Below are 7626 nucleotides of genomic sequence, written 5' to 3'. Positions count from 1 at the left end.
AATGAATAGTCAAATTACTGGAATTAAGAGTTTGGCAAAATGGCAGGCCAAAAGATGAATATACAAAAATCTGTCCATTTGTATGTACCAGTCACAAGCAAAAAATGAATTATAAACATCCATTTGTAACTGCAAAACTAAGAAAATATATTTAATAGTAAATCTCAAAAAATGTGCAAGATTTTTATAGATAACTCACAAAATGGTATTCTAAAATGTTAAAGAAGATCTCAATATGTAAAAATCCCAGTTTTGTGTTTATTTATTTATTTATTTATTTATTTTGGCCGAACTGGGGATTGAACTCAGGCCCTTGTGCTTGCCAGGAAAGCACTTGTTCTACTGAGCTATCTCCTCCCAGCCCACAAAGATCCCACTTTTAACAAAAGGGAAGACACAGTATTCCCAAACTGACCTAAACTTTCCATGCAGCACAATTAAATTCCAAGTGTTTTTGGTGGTATGAACTGATTCTAAAACGCCTACAACAGAGCAATACTCTAGAAATCACCATACCCTTGATAAGAGAATAAGTTAGATGTACTTGCCCACTAAATATGAAAACTCCAAAAATTCTAATCATGAAGACAGTATAAGAATAGACAAACTGACCAGCGAACAAAGAGCTCAGAAATCAAATAATCCATATATGGTAAATGTTTTATTGTAATTTATAAAGAGTTCTTCTTAGTCTTCATCTTGATCCAGGAAGTTTGTATTTGTAAAACCAAAGATAAGTCATTGGAATCCCATCAAGTTAATTCCAATCTACCTCTTCCAGTCCAACCCATGGTGAGAATAAAGACACTGATGCGTATTTGTAGTTGTGGAGAGCCAAGGGGTCCTAAGTCCAACTATGATGGTGACTATCCAGAACAAAGGCCTTCACTCAGGACTGAACCCTGCCTTTATTCATTCATGAAGAGGGGAGTGGCTTGAGGATGAGTGACTGAGAGTGGCAGGAAGCACATGAGTGCCATGAGTTGAGCTAGGTAGGAGACCTGTATTTACCTCTGCAATATGCAGACAGAAGGATATGCAGAAAGAGTAATCTGCATTATACAATTGAGGCAGCATCTAATGTTTTGGGGTCGATGTGTAATCTTTCAAGCTGCAGGAAGTCACAGCCTCTGTCTCAAGGTGCAATCTTGGCCAACAGTGTGGCACACTGGCTCTTCATCCTGTCTTGACCCAGCTCACACTAGAGCAGTAGGTGGGGTTCTAGGGGAAGAGGCCTTCCATCTTCAAAGACTACTACTACCAGTGTCTCAGCTAGACCAATATGCATTGTTTAAAGCCAATTGAAGGGATAAGGAAAAGTCCTAGCCAGCTCTGTACATATCAATACATGAAATAGGGTCAGGCTCAGCCAAAATGGAGACGATTGCCCTTCTTTCAAGGAGTTTCCCAAGTGGTCCTTCACAGTGATTCCTTGGGGGAAGAGATGAGGCTATTAATAAGTACACTAGGATAGTTGATTATTGAAGTTGGATCCCTATTATACTAATATTCTGAGACTGCCACAACCAAATAGTATAGACCAAAATTAATACAAATTAATTTTCTGGGAGTTCTAAAGTCTAGAAGTCCAAGATCAAGGTTCTGGCAAAGTTCTGGTGGGCCTCTTGTGAGGCCTCCCTCCTCACTTGCATGGTTAGTTTGTCTTGTGTCCTCCTATGTTCTTCCTCTACATACAAGTGTCTCTGATGTCTCACACTCTTATTACAAAGCCAAAGTTCTACTAGATTAGGGCTGTTGCCTAATCATCTCATGTAGTCTTACTTACCTCCCTGAAGGACTTATCTCCAAATAGTCACATGGGGGCTTAGGGACTCAGCCTATGAAATTTATTTTTGGTGGGAGGGGAGTGGTAGACACAATCCCTAACAGTCTGTAACACTGGCCTCCAAGGCTGCCTGAGCAGAGCCCGCACGTCAAGTGGCCATTGGAGAAGTGCCGAGGGCTCTGCAGACAGCCGGGTTAGGGTGGGGTAGGGACAAAAGTTAGACACAGCACTTTCCCTGGCCTTGTGTGTGGCTTCCTATCCCCTGTTCCAGGTGCCCAGGTGTCTGTAACAGGTGCAGGGCTGTATCCTCCCTGCATGTTGCACCATACAGGTAAATCTCTGGGCTCTTGTTCCACCTGGCTTTTGCTTTCCACACAGTGTTCAAGAACTACTTGTATCATGCTCTAGTACAACTACTAAAGTGTCCTGGACCTGGGTCTACCAGGGTGTGGACCCCAGATCTGCAGGCAATAGGGGCCCCAACTGTACTACCTTTCTAACCTGGCAGCAGTGGCTGCTGGAAAGTGTGGTGGCCCTGACCTTGGCCTTTTTGGAGGTTCCGGTGGTCTTGGGGTTCATCCTGAGGCTGACAAATGATAGTACAGGTGGCCACAGAAGGCAACCACAATGGTGACTCAGAGCCCAGAGGAAAGCAGAGAACCTGAGCAAGAATCTGCCCTCACAGCCCCTTGCCCTGTGCCACCCCAACCTTTCAGGTGAAGGTGGGTTTAAATACACCACCAGGGCTGTCATCTACCTGCTCAACCTCTGTCACCTGGTCACCATATTGTTGTCTTCAAGTTAAAGATATACACATTGAATGGAGTTCTTATGGCACTGCTGCTTCCTGTGGTAAACATCCAGCGGCTACCTTTTGAGTTGGAGATTGACTATGTGCAGCATGCCATGCTCTGTGGTGCCCACCCACCTGCTTTGCATAGCAGGAGCTTGTACTCCAGGGCCCTTCAGCAATTTCCAGTGGGTTCTTCTCCCAGCTGGCCTCATGTTCTTTCACCAGTTCAGCATCCTGCAGCTCTTGGCCTGGTCACCCAAGTGAATTTGAGGAGCACGCTGTGTCTGGTCACCTCAAACTCATTCTATGGGTCCCTGGTGTCAATATCTGGGCTTGGGGCACCAGGCTCTCAAAACCATAACCCAGGGGAAGGTGGTCATCTTGTTCTCATACATGTCTACTGGATTGCTCCCACTTCCAACCAAGAAAATAGGTGGAAGGTGCTTGGTATTTTTTTGGGGGGGGATATTATTGTTCGTTTGTTTTTCTCCCCAAGGAGGAAAGTCCTGACTTGACTTGGAGAACACCCTGTCTTGGTTACTTTTCTCTCTTTGCTGGGATGAAATATCTAACACCCAAAATTAAGGAAGGAAAGTTTTATTTAGCTCACAGTTTGTGGAGGTTTCAGTCCGTACTCAATTGGCTCTGAGGCATAGTGACACATGGCAGATGATAGCAGTTGATGGAAGTGGAAAATGGCAAAACAGCAAGAGCAAACAGGAAGGAGAAATGGGGGCAGTGGCAGCTTCAGAGAACAAGTCTCTCTCCCGTCCTTGTAGTGCATGCAGGCTATTCAGGAGTGTAGCACTCGCTCACATCCATAATCCCAGCAGCACTTACACCCATAACCCCAGCATTGGATCATGAATTAAACACAAACTCTGGAAGCCACCCCATGACTACATGAGGCTTTGAGGGGGACAACTAGCCTAAACCATAACATATCCAGTCCTTGATAAGGACATGAAAGAGGACAAAAATAGTTAGAGGGCTAGTGAGATAGTTCAGTGGACTAAGTGCCTGCTTAGGCAAGCATAAGGACTGGGGTTTGATCCCTGGCACCACATGCTGCACATCCTGACCCTGGAAGGGCTGAGCCAGTGACCATGACTGGGTGTGGTGGTGCACACCTGTACAGGCTGAAAACAGGAGGATCACTGCAAGTCTGAGCTACATAGTGAGACCCTGTACCAAATACATAAAATAGTAATAATACTAATGTTATGAAAAAACACATTTTCAGGCACTCCATATCAGGCAGCAGGATACCACTGGAGAGTGATCCTGAAAGATTGAAAATGAACAGAGTAATCCCTAGAAATTCTCCAGTGTAGGGCTTAGAGACAGTTTCAGGCTGTGGTATAGGAGGAGGAAATCAAAGAGTCTATTGATTCCCAGAGTTAAGGGCACAGAGCAGGTAGAATTTGTGGCCTCCTTGCATAGAAAAGAAAGCCATGCTCAGAGAGATCCAGGTACCTGCAGAAGATTCCTTTTGAGTCTTCAGCTTATTATTGATTACAGCATGTGCATGCTTTTATAAGTATAAGAGCCAGAGGTAGACAATCCCCAGAGAACATACACACACACACAAACACACACACACACACCCCTCACATGCAGCTCGAATGAAAAGACCTTCCACTATACAGGGCAACAGATAGACCACTCCAAAAGGCATCCTTCAGTAAGGGTGTCAAATTAGCCCTGGACTAAGGACTGCTCTGTTTTCTCCTAAACAAGCTCAAAAGTAAACTTTGAAAAGATCAAACTGTTTTTAAGCAGCTTCCCTGCATCCCAGAACAAAGCCCAAAAATAAAGGAGTAAGGGAAGAACCAGCATGTAATATAAAATTCACAATGTCTGGTATATAATCAAAATTGTTAGGCAAGCAAAAACGAAAAATATGCCAAGTAAAAAGAGAAATATAATCTATAATGTAAAGCAAAATCTGTCAATAATAATTAGTTCTGCACAGACCTAATGAAATGGATCATAGATTAGAGCACAAGGACATTAGCAATTACAATGTATTCCATATGTTCTAGGAGACAGGGGAAAATATAAGCATATTAAGAAGAAACATGAAAGAAAAATTTTTTAATTCAAATAAAACTATTAGAGATAAGAAATGCAGAGACTGATGAAAAATATACTCAAGATTAACAGAAAAATTAATGCTATTGAAAAATGAATAGCAGATTTGAAACACAGCAGCAGGAACTATTTGAAAGGAAACAGATCAAAAACGGTCAAACAAACAAGAACAATGGATGCATCACTAGTGTATGAAATATGCTGGGGTCTCTGAAGGGGAAGACAGGAAGAAAAGGGGAACACAGACAAGATCTGAAGAAAGATGGCTGAAAATTTTCTACATTTTATAAACTGTACCAGCAATTTATTCCAAGTCAAATAAAACCACCCACTGACTCAAGCAGCTCAAAAGAAGACCAGTGATTTCCTTCCCAAATCCCCCTTCAAGAACTGGGAACACAGAGAAGCTGACGTCATTCTATGCACACGCAAGAAGACCACAGTTTGTGGTTAAATCAGGTTACAAATGATTGGAATTAACAATTACTTCCTATATCCAAATAGACTTCAGGTAATTTAATTTCAACTCACAGATGATTTTAGACCTGTAACAACTTTCTGAGAACATTTTATGAAATTTCCTTTGCTTATAAATGCAAAAACTGAGGATCAAGAAGATAAATGATATGTCCAGGATACCCTAAAATGTTAGTCACTAGCATCTAAGTTCTGTGACTCCTGGACCAATCTGCTTTCTAGTAAATCAGAAAGGGAAAGTATAGTTATTATTCTCATTTACTAATTCTCTGTACTCTGGGCTGATCATAGCATATTACCAAAGTAAAAGTGAAATTGTTTGATTGAAATGCATATTATACCGAATATGAATTAGGAGATAAATAGTGTGTGGCCCAGCTGGAATATGAGGTCTGGTTGAAGACCAATGACAGCAGGCTAGAGGAGTACAAGGTTCTCAGTGCATGGACTTCTGAGGGCTTTACAGGGACAGGACTATCTTCCCAGTAATAGTGACACATTCTTTCCCTTTTCAATTAATTTTTCTATTATAATGGAATTTCAGAGACTCCATTGCCTGTGCTATATAGACTGAATGCAGGGGCAGTTGCAAGAAAAGAGCTGTCTTCTACTAAGGCAAACACCAGAGATTTGTAAAAAACACAAATGATGCCAGCTAGTCCTTGATGACTTTTTAATTAGACAATCATTTATTTTTATGAGACATAGTATTTACGTTAACATAGCGACTTTGTTATTATTACTGTAAAATATATAAGTAAGTGTTTTGGAAGGGTGCTCAGTCTTAGCTCCCAAGATAGAAAAGAGGTATAGCCCAGATAGAGGTGCCTTTGAGTCCTTTATAAATATGAAGAGTGAAAGTGAATCCTTGTAGTGGATTTCTTTTTTTGTATTTAGTACAGGGTCTAACTACATAGATTAAACTCATAGTGATCTGCCTGTGTTCAGCCTCCCAAGTGCTGGGATTACAGGCGCTCCCCACCACGCCCAGTCTCAATGGCCATCTCAGCACACCCTGGGTGTGCCCAGTCTCAATCACCATCTCAGTATACCCCAGGTACGGGGCCTGCAGGGCACTTCAGGAATTGAACCCAGCTGTTGTGCTCTGCCTAAGCAGGCGCTTTAGTGTGCAGAGCTATCTGGCTGGCCCCTTGTAGTGGATTTCTAACAGGTAGTCAGTTTACTATACCCAGCTGAATTAAACTGGCATGGTGCTGGGTGTGGGAGGCCCACCCAAGGGCTGTTGCCAGCAGCATAAAGGCAGAACAGGAGGAGCTGCCAAAATGCTGTTAGGGATGCTGTTCAGAGAAGCTGTTCGATCTGTTGGAATCTGCTTGCTCTCTTGGGCTGATCTTCTGGAGGACCTTGTCATGCTGGCTTTCCCTATTAACTTTGGAGAAGCTTGGGTCCTCATCTTGAGCATCATTTCCTGGCTCCGCAGGGGAAGATGGTGCACCCCTCATTCTCATGAAGCTTGTTGCATTGACTTTCCTGATGGGAACTTGGCTTTCCTCATCACTGGAGGAGCTCAGAACCTCACTGTTGCTGAGGATGGCTGTGGTACTTTTGGGGGAGCTCTGGTGCTTACCTTGCCCATTGCTTCCTAACTCCAGTTCAGATCCCTCAGCCTGCTAGCACAGACCCTTCAACCCACTGGTATAGACTTCCTAGCTTCCACCACTGACCTTTGGACCTTTCTAGCACATACCCATGAAGTGGGCATGCAGGAGACTTCGTTGTGAGCTCTAGACCTCCCGCTGGACTGGTGGGAGGCATTGCTATGAGGTCTAGGCACTCAGCTGGATTCATTAGTATTTAGTGTGAATAGACCTCCTGCACTTGTAGTACGTGATTCTTAGGTGATTCATTATAAAATACTATTATAAAACTACATTGTTCACCTTGTATAATGCCAAACCATGACAATCCTATAACAAAAATATTTGAGAATTGTCATTATAGATTTCCAAAACCATGCTGAATTTTGTTTTTGTTTATTTGTTTGTTTTCTCATAGACAGCTGGCTTGTCTGAAAGGATTTCAGCCAGGTAGTGTCATGACCGAATCCTGACTAGTTTCAGGGAAGACTTACATGGCAATCTGCAGGTACAGATAATGAAGTGGGAATGGAGATAAAGTAATGAAAAAGCTGTGAAAGTACAGGTGAGATGCAGGGAGATGACAGGACTGGGCAGGAGAGGAAGAAAGAAGACATGGCAGTAGAATTCATAGGAGAGAGAATTCATAAGAGTCAAACGGGCTGGGGAGATAGCTCAGTGGTCTAAGCACCTGCTTCACAAGTGCAAAGACCCAGGTTTGATCCCTGGTACCCCATGCTGTGCTGGCCACTGAAACCAGGCATAGTGGCGCATACCTGAAATCCTAGCCCTGGGGAGGCTGAGACAGGAGGATCACTGTGAGTTGGAGATGGATAGTGAGATTCTGTACCAAATATATAAATAAAATATTTTTTTCA

General features: G+C 42.9%; 1 pseudogene; it reads left to right on the top strand.

The window, feature by feature from the left end:
* The first annotated feature begins 2185 nt into the window (after positions 1 to 2185).
* The window catches only part of LOC111813809, a 35479-nt pseudogene continuing 30038 nt past the window's right edge, over positions 2186 to 7626 (top strand).

This window comes from Octodon degus, unplaced genomic scaffold, assembly GCF_000260255.1.
Source record: "Octodon degus isolate 3935 unplaced genomic scaffold, OctDeg1.0 scaffold00227, whole genome shotgun sequence".
Classification (NCBI taxonomy): Eukaryota; Metazoa; Chordata; class Mammalia; order Rodentia; family Octodontidae; genus Octodon; species Octodon degus.
This window is presented reverse-complemented; position numbering and strand designations above follow the sequence as displayed.